At 38.3% G+C, this 15,594-nt stretch overlaps 1 pseudogene; it reads right to left on the reverse strand.

Moving 5' to 3' along the window:
* Positions 1–2,662: 2,662 nt before the first annotated feature.
* Positions 2,663–3,553, reverse strand: LOC144705923 (dirigent protein 21 pseudogene; annotated as a pseudogene).
* Positions 3,554–15,594: the final 12,041 nt, after the last annotated feature.

The following is a 15,594-nucleotide window of genomic DNA, read 5'->3' on the forward strand; positions in this document are numbered from 1 at the left end:
TGTAAAAAGCTGTACTTGAATATCTAATCAAAATTTTACATTGATAGACTAAGAAATGGACAAAAAATCAAAGTGAATACTCAGATCGAGTAATTAACCTCTAGAAAAGTAATATTCAATTTCTTAAAGAGGGAACCAATTTTTTATGTTTCGGTCTTCCCTATTCATTGATTTAAGAAATCAAAATTGAACCCATAAACATAATATTTTACTAGCGAAATATATTAATAAGTAATAAGACCAGAAAATTCTTGTTACCTTGGGGGATGCTAGAAAATACGTGCTGATTGTAAAGAAATTTGTCCATATCTATAGTTAATTTTGATTTATTAAACTTCACAACTAAATTCAATTAATTAAATAGCAAAGGGACTCAACTGTAATAAATAAATACTTACACTGCAGGAGGGAGGTAATGGCATTTTCCATTTTGCTGTTATTTTTTGCATTATTTCAGAATATAATCCAAATAAAGATGTCATTCTGGAAATTTTAATTTACCCTAATTAGACTTTAAACTATTATTTTAACCCAATGAAATTAAAAAATAGATATAATTTAATATGGTGAGAATAATTTGAATAGAAATTGATTATAAGCTTTACTAAGTAGGGATTAAATATTGCCCTTTCCAACTTTTATTGTAAATCCACACATAAATCTCGCAATTTAATACATTTATTTAAGATGTATGAAGATTTATTATATACTTTATTAATTAGAGATTTAATAATGACTTTTACATATTTTATTGCAAATCCATACTATCTTTTGAGAATTGAATACGAATTTTACCATTTTTTTTCGTCCCACATTTGTCCGTCCACCGTCCACGACTGTCGGACGGGCGAATTTTTCGTCCGGCAGGACAAAAACCGTCCCGTCCCACTGTCCAGTGGATGAATTTTCGTCCACAAATTCGTCCACACCCTTTGGACGGGACGAATTTTTCATCCCATGATGAAAAACCGTCCCGTCCACGTCCCTGCACTATACACGTGGGCCCAAGAGACCCCCGCAAATATTTCATCATCCTTCTTTGTAAATGCCCTAGTCCAATGACTCAAATGTCAATGCTTGGTGGACAGAAGTCAAAACTTTATCCTCTCATAGTTTCCAGTAATGATAACACCTAATTAATTTGTATAGGGTTGACTGTAACGTACATATGTGCGATGACTATGTAATTTTATCCATATATTGTTGGTAATTTCTCCTGAAAATTCAACCACTAAATGATGACACATGGTGTACTGTTTGATTGAGTGTTTAGGATAAGTTAGGAGTAAAGTGTTTAATTTTATGAAGGTAGTCAATCTTGAATATGTTGGCAACAGGCCAACATGTTGACCTCGGTCATGAAGATTTCATCAGAAAATTAGTTATTCTTTTATCTCTAAAATATTGTCATTTACCAACTCTCTTATTTTTCATCCATATAGAGTGAAGGCAAAAAGATCGTGATTCAAGTTTTGGATGACTCCACAGACTTTTCTGTTTTACAATTATCTCTTCATGAAAAAGCTTGAAACAAACACCAAGATAGTTTTATTAATTATGACTCCAATTCATCATTCCTGAATTTTACATACAATATATCATTTGATCTAATCAATAAAATTATGTTTAAGAACTGTTAGTGTCATATATTCTATAATTTGGCAACGAAATGTGAACAAAAATCCATTAAATTTATTAGGATTTCATCTTCGCTTTATTTTCTGAGAGATTATGATGTTCTTGCTATATTATGATCACAGAAAATCACAATCAGAGAAGTTTTTTGGTGGTTCCAGTTTTAAAAGAAATAACATGAAGAATAAGGAGCCCTCAAGAGAGAAATTCGTGCCATATTGATAAAAGACCATTTACGTTTACTACTCCTTTTAACGCCTTGATTTAAAAAAACAATATTTGTAATAACCTTTTATTAGTGCACCGAGTGAGATAAGTGTCAATGGATACGAAGTAATTATCAAAAAATATATTTAGTTCCCAGTTTTATTTGAATTTGGAATATAACTTTTATTTTTGTAATTACTTAGTTTTAGTATGACGTTTTTGTATCCGTATCAAATTGAGAGTTCAGCCTATTATACCGTAATGCGGATTCTCGGGATTCATTTATTCATAGGGATAGGGAGGTGGATAAGTCGTGGCATTCAGTTAATATGATTCATAATAAAGTCGTATAGTATATCTTAAAATCCAGATCCTTTCACCCAAATATAGTTTAATCCAATTTAATTCGACATTTCCTATTCCTTCAATGTATTGACCGAGTACATAATATGTTTTCAAATGCCTATTGTAGTTCGATGGGCACTAGTGATATTGCATATTCACGATGACCCGTTAAGATGTAATTAGTAAGAGATACCAAAGCTCTAATGTATTGAGAAGAATAAAAACATTGATGATAACCAATCTGCTAGAAAATTATTGAGATGTGGACCTTTTGACTGCTGACATCAGAACGTATCAAACAATTGCCTGGAACCCCCGATCATTTCCCGTTTATCGTCGCCAACTCAGGCAATCAAACACGCCATAACTGACGCGGATTCCTCCTTTCGCTGTTGACGATTGGTCATCAGAAATACACAACTTTCTGTTGACCATATTATAGATTCACTCGAGACTACATCATCCAGGCCAAGACTATGATAATTGTTTTGAGACTATGATAATTCTTCACGGACAAAAGGTACATCACAGGGAGGCGGAAGAACTCTCAAGAAAAATATAACTATTAAATGAAAGAGGAGCACTCATCTACGCTGTCTCCTACGCTGCGCCGCGACGGACGACGTAGACGTCATACTCAACGATGGCGTCTCCCGTACCGATGTTGAAGGAGGTCGTCTTGGCAATGGCGTAACCCTTCGCAAATCTGAAGTAGCCGGTGCCTCCGACGATGGATAACTCCCGTCTCTCCTCCATCACCGCGTTTCTCGCCAGCACAGCGAGTGAACTTCCCCTGAAGACTCCATCGGTGAAATAGAAGTTCATCGTCATCAACAGCGCTAGTTCCTGCTGTGACGCCGTAGCGTACAAGCCCTGAGCCCGACCGACGAGCTTGGACGACGGGTTGGGCCCTTCTGTCAGCGCGTTGTCAACCAAGACCACGAGGCCGAAGTTGCCGGCAGTAGAGTTCATCGTTGGCGCCCGTATGATGGGGATGGCCGTGGCGTTTTGGCCGCTGACGAGGTCGTGGAAGAAGAAGTGCAGGTGGGTCTTCTTCTCCTCCCCCAGATCGAAGCTATCCTGGCCGTTGACGGCGGCCGCGAAGAGGAAGACGCAGACACAGGAGGTGTAGAGCAAGGAAGACGCCATTGATGGAAACTCAGAAAGACACGAAGCCAATGGCAACCGAACCTCTCCGGACACGTATTTGTAGGAGCCAGACTTTTTTCTAGAATGGAGACATGGTCGATGACCCTTTTCTTCGGAGTCCGTGGAATCAACAAAAGAACTCATTTTTTTTCGAAAGGTTAGGTGGGGGAATCATTAGAGAAAACTGGCGGAAACGAAGCCTAATTTCCTGTCTACAAACATTGTATATTCGATTGGAACCCACGAGTCCACGACGAAGGAGCGATAATGGCGACTTCCGTGGTGAAAACACGGAAAGAGGTCTTCGGCGCGTGAGCATTGGAGATCGTAGGTGTCGGCGGAAGTTGTCTAGAAAAATCATCTAGAAGAAGACATTCTTTATAAATGACTTGTGGTATTTTGTAGACAATATTATTTATTCTTTATAAATAACTTGTTGTATTTTGTAGACAATATTATTTATTCTTTATAAATAACTTTTGGTTTCGTCTATGGGTCCCTTTCAGCTCAATCCATGGTTTTTATTTGATATATGATATTTTGCCCTATTATTATCTTTAGCAAAAACCAGTGTTTTGCTCGATGGGCCTCAAGACATCGGTAAGGGATTGAGCAGAAAGCTGGGTTAGGATATCCCTTGGACAGGACTAAGGGTCTATCGCTATCCTGAAAAAAAACAAATTTATCATCCTTCTAATATACGATTATCATTAGCTAGGATTAGGTCTACATGAATAATTGTTGCTCTCGAAGAATTGCCCCTATATTTTCCTTGGAACAGTCTAATATTTTAAGACTTTTATTCTATGCATGTGACATGTTTAAAGGCAATATCATGCCATGCCTCTAAATGTGGATTACCAATGTAGTTACAGACATCTTCTTTGCTTGTAAGTCAGCTTGTGGTTTATAAATGACTACAGAAATTGTGGAGCATACCTAATATTGTCTTGGCATGATACTAAATCAATAAAAACCATTAGTTATCTTAACGTAAAATTCGGCCTTCCTACTGTTTTTGTCTAGGTTTTCTCTCAAGGGGTGGATGTTTAGGTTCTCCCTCAAGGGTCACAAAATATGCCACAAGAAGAATATATCTCGTTTTAACTTTTATACCCTTTTTGGAAGACTAAAACAAAAAAAGATATTAAAATAAAATAAAAGTTGAGTTAATAAAGTAAATTAGCTCGGCGTAAGGGTTGCGGTGAAAATATACTAATAGATACTCACTATTCGTATTTCTAATAACAAAAAATAAGAATTTGGAAGAATTATTGAAGGGAAGACATCTATATAGATAGCAGATTTTTTTGGCTTTTCAAGAGATAAATTTTAGAAAACCTTCATTGAAGAGTGTTATAAGAGAAAGTATGAAGAGTTATCAAAACATAAAAAATAAAGCAAGAGGAATTGAATAGATGGCTCAAGAACATATCATAAAGGCGTTAGAGAGAGATAGTGGAAAATAAAATGATGGGCAAAGTTATGCATTGAAAAAATCATATTTATTCAGGTACATTAAAACAGAAACATGAATAAGTAATGTATGCCTAACTTTTAATCAGGAGTTAAATGATTAGAAGATATAAATTTGTGGTGGTTTAGAAATAATGGAGGATGATAATATCAAATCTAGGTATTGTGTATATTACGTTAATGATATATATCTCTTTATTTTTCACATCCTTAGCAAGATGCCTCATAGGATAAAAATAACTTCTCACAGATCCCATTAAAATAATACAAGTAAAGATAAGTATGTCAAAAACTGATTGTATAAATATTAAAATAGATATAAATTATGCATAATGATGTTAAATTTACTCATAATGCCTTTAAATCTCAGCTTAATGAATTAGAATAATATAAGGTATCAGCCTATAGAATCTACTATTCAGGCCCTCGAGTTTAATTGAGATTTTAAACAACTCGATGGGCACTAATAACTTTCTGATAAGATATAACTCGCAAATATATAAAAAAATTGGATAATGAGACGTGAAAAATGATGTATTGAAACTACTATCAATGACTTCATATATGCTACATGAAGCCCAAATAAAGCCCAAATATTTTAACAGTGGGACTAAATATTGTCTCTCTAATATATGAAAAGTTAGAACATATCTATAGACTTATAAAGTGAAACCTGCACATTGATATCTCATTCACATCCATTCTTAATAAAAAGCTTTTTAGTGATTTTCATGTTTACACATTAATATACATATCATATATGAGATTTTGATATGTGAGTGGTTCATTTTCTCAGAACTATGATGAAGATAAAAATAACGATTTCTCATGTAAAGTGTGATTAGGGAGATGATATTGTTCTTTCACATCTCCTCCAACTTGTGCACTTCTGGTTCTCACATTTTGCCCAATTTTAAAATATTAGAACATAAAATCGATCAAAATGCACTTAGATAATCTTTTCATGAGGATTTGGAAACCAAAACTCTCTCGCGTGTATTTTTTATTGAAATAAATATGTAAGAGATATTTAAATCATTTTTGTGTCGATCTCTTTTGCTCATCATGGTTCATAATGTCGTGTAATATCTTTTAGCTTCACCAGTTATTACCCTGTCAACATTCTGAATCATTTCTGATTATCTCAACTTATTTCCCTTTCTATTATAATCTAAATCTTAGTAGTGACTATTATGCTCTTGCATGTTTAGAAAATAAATAATTCCACTCGAAGGTGTTCTTTAGTCACCAGATGAATAAAAAATAATTCTGAAACTAGATCAGGTAACATATATCATCTACACCTTTCCACTATACTTTTTATAGGAAATACATAAATGCTTCTCTCCATCACTAACCAAATCGAGTCTTATAAGGTCATGAAAAAGTCTAGGATAAATAAGAGATAGTGATATTTACTTTAAAAGCAACAAAGCTTTGTCCTCTCGCAGTTTCCATTAATGATAACACTAAATTAATTTGTATAGGGTTGACAGTAGCATACATATATGCGATGACTATGTAAATTTATTAATACATTATTTGTAATTTCTCGTAAAAATTCAACCACTAAATGATGACATTTAAATACTGTTTAATTGAGTGTTTAGGATAAGTTAGGAGTAAAGTCTTCAATTTTATGAAGGTAGTCAATCTTTAGTATGTTTGCAACAGGCCAAGATGTTGACCTCGGGCCTGAAGATTTCATTAGATTGTTATTTATGTTTTTATCTCAAAAATAGTGTCATTTACAAACTCCCTTGTTTTTCATCCATATGGAGCAAAGAAAAAAGACCGTGATTCAAGTTTTGGATGACACCACAGCTTTTCTGTTTTACAATTATCTCTTCACGAAAAAGCTTGAAACAAACAACAACATAGATTTATTAATTCTGTCTCTAATTCATCATTCCTGAACTTAATATACAACGTATCATTTGAGCTAATCGATAATATTATGTTGAGAAGGTTGGCTGTAACTTGGTTTATATTTGAAGCCATTGTTATTGTCATATATTCTATAATTTTCACTACAAAATTTGAACCTAATTTCATTAAAGTTATTAGGATTTTACCTTCACTTTATTTTCCTGGTGATTGTGATGTTTTTGCTATATTATGATCACAATAAATCATAATCAGAGAAGTTTTTTGGTGGTTCCAATTTGAAAACAAATACATGAAAAATAAGGAGCCATCAAGAGAGAAATTTGTGTTGTATTTATAAAAGACCATTTATGTTTACTAGTATTTTTAAGGCTTTGATTTAATAAAAAATACTTATAATAGCTTTTATTTGTGCATTGAGTGAGTTAAGTGTCAGTGTATACGAATATATGTTTCTCAGTTAAAAATAAATATATATTTATATATTTTCCCAGTTTTATTTAAATTTAGAATATAACTGTCATTCCGGTTATGACTTATTGTTTAGTAAGACGTTTGTATATCCCTGTATCAAATGGAGACTTCAGCCTATTTATTTCATTAGGCGGATTCTCAGGGTTCATTTATTCGTAGGGATATAGTGGTGGATAAGTTGGACCACTATGTTTTGGTTAATTTAATATGATTCATAAGAAAATAGTACAATATATTTTAAAAGTCAGATCTTTTCACCCACATAGAGTTAAATCCAATGTTATTAGACATTTTTCATTCTTTCAATGTATTGAACGGCTACGGAATACGTTTTCAAATGCCTATGGTAGTTAGATGGGCAATAGTTATGATGTTGGACGTCGTCAATGTTATCATCCAATGGGTAATTCACTAGAAGATGTAACTAGGTGATGACGTGAATCCAAGGTGGATGTACGTGCAGGCCCCGAATCGTGGGGATTCGCCGAGCTCTGAGATCTGAGTGGACGGACGATGACAATGGCGGTGACCTTCTGACCCTCATCGGAGCAACAACGACGAGTACGGCATCGAACAGAATAAATTCCGTTGGAGCTCGCACGTAACATACAGCTCGACTTGTACCTAGGAGTTTCACTCTTGACGTAGTTTTCTTGATATATAAACTCTCACCTATTCTAACCCGAGCGGGATGGACTGCAGACAAAAATATACTGTAAGACGTAATATAACAGACGAGCAAGGGGAACAGCGTACCTCGTCGGGGGCGGCGTTCGTCGTGGATGTCTTCGTCAATGCAGGGGGAGGTGCAAGCAGATAGGCTGGACGTCCTGGAGACGACACGGTGGGGCTCGACTGGCGACTGGAATTTGTGGCTCTGGAGTGATTGTCGAAAAGAGGAGGCAAGGAAGAGAGAGTAGAGTCATATGAGAGGGAAACAACTCAAGCAGTCGACCGAATCTGGTGTGGTGGTCGTGAGCAATAGCGAGTCATATAGGCTAGGGCACGCTTACCGAGAGCAACGCGGGCGCGGAGCAAACAGCAGTGCAGCAGTGTCGGTCCCAAGGTAGGACAAGAAGCGTATACACACCCTATTGCAACACGGTTAGGGAGACAAGGCAGCATGCTCGGCTGTGTAGTCGAGGAGACTGAGCAGAAGCCACCTATGTCATCAACAGATCCACCAACAGACAAACAACGATGTTGGGGTTGCATTGGCTAGTCGCGCGACGTCCGAGGCACAGTCAACGTGCTCGACACATGAACGGAAAAGGTAGCATTTGAGCGGTGCACCGTCGACTTCCCTTTTCGTGATCAGCAGAACGTGAATACGATGTTCAATACTGGGGGTTCACTAAACACCTAGAACGTGGGGTACAACTCGCGACCATGCTTGGAGAGAGAAGGTTTCTGTCAACAGTCGCATGCCATTGATGATTGTGCAAGAATATCCGCACTGTTCCACTGATGGGCGAATCTCCACCGTGGATGGTTGTGCAAGGACGTCCGCGCGTGATTCCCTCGACGGGCAAGCCTTTACAGTTGCACAAGGAATTTCCGTGCGCGATTCTACTAACGGAGCAAGTCTTCACCATGGATGGTTGTGCAAAGGCGATCACGCATGATTCCACCGAGGGTGTAAGTCTTCGAGCACACTCAAAGTGCAATGCAACTCGCGTTGACCAATGCGGTCGACGCAGCGGTCAACGACTTGGTATTGCACGAGCACATATGCAACGGTTGGTCTTGCGTGGTGGGACACCGCACGAGAAGGGTACAGACTGGCATGGGAGCGAGCTTACTCACCAGAATGGAGGGAAGAAAGAAAGGGGTGATGCGTCACGGATCAGATGAGAGCCCTCTCTTCCCCCCTTCTTCTTCTCTCCTCTCTTCCTCTTCTTCCTTCCTCTTCTTCCTTCTCTCGATGAGACCTGGTTTTCAGAAAATAACTGCCACAAAATAAACCAGATCTGGTCTCTAGGACATGCCCATCATGGCCTTATATAGGGCCTTGATGGGCTGATTACAATGGTTCACATAAAAGGCTCAACAAGGGACCCCTTTTACAATACTTAAAATGAAAAAAACACATGGAAAACTAAAATAACATTTCAAAATAAAATGACGGATAAAATGCAACGATATGGACGCGTCATCATGAGTACGGTGAACTCATCGTGATGAACATGAAACACGAATTAGACAAACAAAAATGGAAAATTAAAACACTAGCACGTGCGCAGATGTGCTTTACCCAGGGTATTTAAAGACGGGCGTCTTCACGAATGCTTTGGCATTTTGGTCGGGCAGGATACGGACTAGCGGTGATGTTGATGACGGCGAGGGCTGCCCCGATGATGTATTCTCGATGTCGTTCATGAATGCTTTAGCATTTTGGTCGCTCCATCAATCCTCTCAAGGTCGGAAGAACTCGGCTCATACGAGTTGGTAGTGGCGAACGACAATGGCTGAAGGAGATCCAACCACAGTCGTTGTAAATCGTTCTCTGTGATCCACGAGTCATCCACACTTGTGCGTCCCTGCCAACGCACCAAAAACCTCCACGATACCTCATACCCTGCATAGTTAATTACCTCCTACAGTATACAATTGACTAACTTGTGCCAATCGGTTGAAATGATCGGGGGAGTGGTCGCATCAAACTCACTCACACTAAAGGGGTCTAGAAAGGGTGGGTCAGAGGGGGGAGAAGGGGCTCGGTACAGAGCTAGGTCCGCCATGTTAAACTTGGAGCTAATCCCCCACATAGGAAGTATTTTGATGACGTAGGCGTTATCGCCCACTCTTCGGAGGATCGAGAACAGGCCAACGCTACAAGCATGTAGCTTGGTTGCCATCTCAAGAGAATATCTCTCTGGTATAAGTCTCACCATCACGTGGTCTCCTATGTCAAACACTTGGGGTCAATGATGCAAGTCGGCAGCCTGCTTGTACAATGAATTTTGACTCGTGATTCTATCATGAATATTCTTATGCATCGAAGAAACATGCTGGACGAATGCAAGACAATCCTCAGAAACCCTAACATGAGGATCTACGAGTGCTTAGTCGAGGGGTCGACGAGGAACCTGGCCATTAGCGATCTCGAAAGGACTCAACCCGGTGGTTCGATTCACCGAGGAGTTGTAGGCGAACTCGACATGGGAATTATCAAATCCAAAATTATAAGGTGCTCGCCTACTAGGGACCGGAGTAGGTTACCTATGCTCTGATTGACTACCTCCGTCTGACCGTCAGCCTGAGGGTGGTAAGCGGTCGAGAACTTGAGCTTTGTCTTGAGGAGACTCCACAAGGTCTTCCACGAAATATGAATTAGACAAACAAAAATGAAAAATTAAAACATGAGCTCGTGCGCGGACGTGCTTTACCCGGGTATTTAAACCCGGGCGACTTCACGGACGCTTTGGCGTGCCAGTCGGGCTGGACACGGACCAGCGGTGATGCTGATGACGGCGAGGGTGGCTCCGATGATGTATTCTCAGTGTCATTTGGGCGTGCTCCATCAAGTTATATTGCATATGCATGATGACCTGTTAAGATGTAATTAATAAGAGATACCAAACCTCTAATGTATTGAGAAGAATAAAAACGCTCATGATAAACAAAGAATTGCCCGGACCATTGTATGATCACCCTCCCCTTTATATAGTGGGGAGGGGGGGGTTGTGGGGTGCCCTAATGGGCCACCTTATGGGAGGGGTCCAAAAAGGGACTCTCCCCTAAGGATCAAAACAAAACAAACAACACAAAACCAACAAAAATGACATTCGTGGAGGAAGCCCGTACACACGCAGGGGGACCTCCCTATAGTCAAAGGAAAATGGTACCAACACAAAATAAACAATGATGCGATAAATAATGAAAATAGGAAGCCGAGGTCAAACCTGATATCAGAAATTTGGGTTCTTCATGCCGGCTCAGGCTCCGCAATGCGGCTTTTGACAAGTCTGGGCTTGATTTTCTGGATAGTCCTCCATCATGTCCTCTCCTTATTCTTCCCCTTTTTCTCCTTTTTTTCATCTTCTATTTCTTCTGATCCTTATTGTTCTCCTTCTTCCTCTTCTTCTCCATCCTTCTCATCTCATGCTTCTTCTCATCATCTTATCCTTATTATTCTCCTTCCTGGCCATATTCTTCTTCTTCTCCTCTTCTCCTCTTTTCCTTATTCTTCCATTTGTCCTTCATCTTATTCTCCTTCTTCTCCTTGTCCTTCCAATTCTTCTCCTCCTTCCTCTTTTTCTTCGTCTTCTCTTTGTTCTTCCAATTCTTCTTCTCCTTCCTCTTTTTCTCATTCTTCTCCTTGTTCTTCCAATTATTTTCCTCCCTCTTTTTCTCCTTCTTATCCTCCTCCCTCTTTTTTCTCCTTCTTCTTCTCCTTTTTCATCTTATTCTCTTTTTCTCCCCCTCTTATATTCTTCTCCTTCTTCTCATTAATCATTCTTCTTCTTCTTTTCTTCCTTCTCATTCATCCTCTTTACTCTTCTTCTTTGTTTCCTGATTGTGTTTACTCTCCTTCGCCTCATCCTTTTCCTTCCTCGTCTCTAAGAGTTTTTGTTCATATTTAATAATATTTCTAGGTTTTCTATCACGTATAAATATTTAATGAAAAAAAATCCATTTAAATTTATTTTGGTCATCTAATCTTATTTTGAGTTAATATTATAATATGCTATGTTTATATTTTCCTAAACCTGACAGTAATAGTGTTTTGTTTAGAAACTTGAATTGATTATATTATTATTGTATATGTTGTTTTAGTTGTAGTACACACACATACACTCTACACATAACTTTTTAAGGATAAGACTGATCATCCTCTTATGATGTTAATAATTATGACCGCATGTGGTAGTAATGTCCTGCCCCAAGTCACCTTTAGGGTGGAGGGAGAGAACACTAATAGAAATAGGGGGAAGATGAAGACAATTAAGAGAGTATATTTAATCGTTATATGTAAGTATAAGCTGTTGTAATGTCTATGTCTAATCTAACGGCTACGGTTGAAGTTGTTACTTTGAATCTTGGCCATCACTAACAGCAGAATATTAGGGTACATGTTTGATTGTTATTATTTATTCATTAAGTTAGATTATATTTGTTGTGGGGTTGGTGTATGTGGTTGTTGAGTCAAACTTCTCTTAACAGTGCAGACCCAATGCCATTCAGAGCATCTCAGGAGGCCCAAAGTCATCCACATTCAAAACATATTTTTCATCATCGACTAACTTCACACCAATTGGTGATGGTTACTATGCATGCGTAATCTGTGAGGAGAAGAACCAAATCAAAAAGAACAAAACCATCAAGTGGAAAATATGCATGTGTACTAATGTATTTTGGAGACATTTTAAGTCTTGTCATCTTTGACAAAATGATGAGCTGAAAGGTGTTATCCACAAGCAGTAGATATCTATTACCTAAGCTATGGCTAGAAAATCACACATACTTTGATGTCCACCTTAAAAGGGCCATACACCTAAGGAGACAAAATTGGTAACTGAAATTTTCATTTTCTAATGGGATTTTCCTTTAAGTATCATTCATAATGCAGGATTCACGGAGCTTTGGCATCTTCAATACAGGTCAAATTTGACTCAGAAAGCATAGAAGTCATTTTGTGACGCACGATCTTGATGCACGTCAGCATGATAGAAGTGCTGAAGTTGTTTTAGGATGATGTCCATTGAACATCACTCACTATATGCTTTCAGGCATCACAATTTATTGGGTGGCTGCGGTATCGAAGAATTTGGACAACATTTTAAAATCAAGATCTGAACTTTTTTCTGGCTTCTAAGTTAAATCTGAGATTTTATAAATGTCATACTCTAAAATTAAATCTACCATTGATTTTGGCCTAAGTGGATTTCATTTAGGACCTTCCCTTATTTATATCAAGTGGGAATTTTACATAGAACGTCTAAATTTTAAGTATATCTTTTTGATGTACAGAAGACCATTTTCCTGCAACCCTGAAAGCTCATGTGTCAGTCTAGCTCATGACTCCAACGATCCAATAACCTTTATTAGCCTTACTAATTAATTAATTATATGCTCATATAGATTAATTAATGACATTTCAACTTCACCGAATGGATAGGTCTTGTCTCTACCTCATGGGGTTCCAAACACACCTTGAGCTATAGAAGATACAAAGGAGTGTTTATCGTCACACTCATGTAACCTATTTGTGATCGATTATCGTGTATGTAGAGTCACTCATCTACTTGACACTCGTAGCATGACTTAGGGGGGTATGGTAAACTACCAAGCACTAATTGGTCATCCTAGTTGTTATTAATGCTTTTTAAAATCATTGGAGAACCCATCTCCAATATTCAACTGCCTTGGCCAAGGACTTCATTGCATCATTTCCTTGTTGTCTCTTCTTATACCAAGTGAGAATGATGCCATCTTTACAACTCAATCATATTTTTGAAATTCCTACTGAAAACATACTAAAACTATTTGGAATAATATGATTTGAATCTCAAAGTTCATCGCCAAAGTGCAACTAGTTGTCTAAAATATGTCTTTGATGTCGCATGTTTAAGAAAAACCTACACAACCATGATATGAAGGGGCTTGATTGACCTCCCCTGATTGCCCTATTTAGACACTCACCTGATTGGAGTTTTTTTGTCATTCCTCTTGGAGTAACTTCTGAGAGAGATTTCCTACTCAAACTTAGGTCAATTCATTTGGCATCCAGCAATCATCACCCGTGTCATATTCTTCCTTTGGACATGCATGCACCGTGGCCTACCTACTGATGATTAGGTGACTCGTATTGGTCACTCCATTAATTTGCGCTGCCATTGTTGACCCATATCTTCTCAGGTTGAGACTTTGGAACACCTCTTCTCCCATCGTGAGATTGCTATGTAATGTTGGAGCAAATTTTACTCATCATTGGCATCTGATTTTCTGTTCCCATACTACACTAACACCGATAGAGTGTTTAAACAAGATTTTTATGTTTTCAACACACTCTAAGCTTAGTCCTTCCCTACACATTACCATATCATACTTAAGATGGGAGATATAGAAAGGGCACAACTTTTCTTGTTTTCTAGGGTCCACCATGAGCGTACAAGATGTCATGAGCTACATCAAGCAATAGCTACTATAAAACTATCACCTCGTACCACCTATCGCCTGATGCTTACTACCTATGTTTGATGTGCTCTGCACCTGGGGCATCTTGGTCGCTTTGACCCTCATCACCACCTAGCTATAGATAGTCTATTGACACCCACTGCCAATGTGTTCTCTCAAGCCCAACGTGGATGGTGTGGCCAAAGGGAATTTTGGGCCATCTGGTGGAGGTGGTCTCCTTTGAGACCAGCAGGAAGAGGAGTACTTTGGGGTTCTCACATTTTCATTGAGTTCAGACTAACACATCAGCTGAGGCTATGGAGATACGTGATGGCTTGCTCCTCTATGTGGAGCGAAACCTTCAGTGTATCATCATAGAATCAGACTGACAATTCTTAGTCAATATGTTTTGTGCATGCTCATGTTCTAGTGGCATCTCCAGGGTGTATGGCGAGACATCATGTGGTGTCGCACACACTTCACCAAAATTTTCCATTAGCTGCGAGAGGGGAATCAAATGACAAATGCCCTCATTAATTATGCGGTACACTCTCTCGCACCCATTCCCTTTCTACTACTTGGCAATATCTTCCTTGGGAAGCCCGAGGCAGCCATCACATCGAGAGACTCGCTCTACTTGCTGATTGCACATGCCGGACTCTTGTGCCTGATGATACCCACGAGTGGTGTATCCTCTGGACGACGTCCTACCTAGATGTTAGTCTAGGGCTGAGGGATTATATTGGATTGTTATCTCTAAAACCTAATTAACTCAAAATTAGGGTAAAATTACATTATGTTGTCAGATTCGAGTTTAATCAATAAAATTTAGAAACCAATACTTATGTAAATATACTAGATAGTGGATAGGTACGAGTCCTCTCCACGGGAACATAACTTAGGGAAATAACTCAGTTCATATGGTGATTTTAAGATGAAAATGGAGTGATGAGATCAGGACAATAATGATCGAATGAGGATAAGACTAAGATTACTATGAATGGTAAATAGTGGAACGTGAACGAAGCGGGTGAAAATGAGAGTGTGGGATACATGAAGACATGAAGAGATGATAATAGGAAACGATGATGTAGGGGGAAATTCTAACAAGAAATATTTAAATTAGGGTTTACGAATGAACTAATGGTGTGAAGACAAAACATGATGGAGATGATGGGGCAAGACATTGTGATGAAGGTGGTGGAAGCAAAGAATGAGTGAGGAATGATAGGGTAGAAAATAGTGGTTTAGGGTTTATAATGCAGATACAGAGTGAAAGATGTGATGATATCATGACATTGT

The sequence above is a fragment of the Wolffia australiana genome, chromosome 7 (assembly GCF_029677425.1).
Source record: "Wolffia australiana isolate 7733 chromosome 7, ASM2967742v1".
Classification (NCBI taxonomy): Eukaryota; Viridiplantae; Streptophyta; class Magnoliopsida; order Alismatales; family Araceae; genus Wolffia; species Wolffia australiana.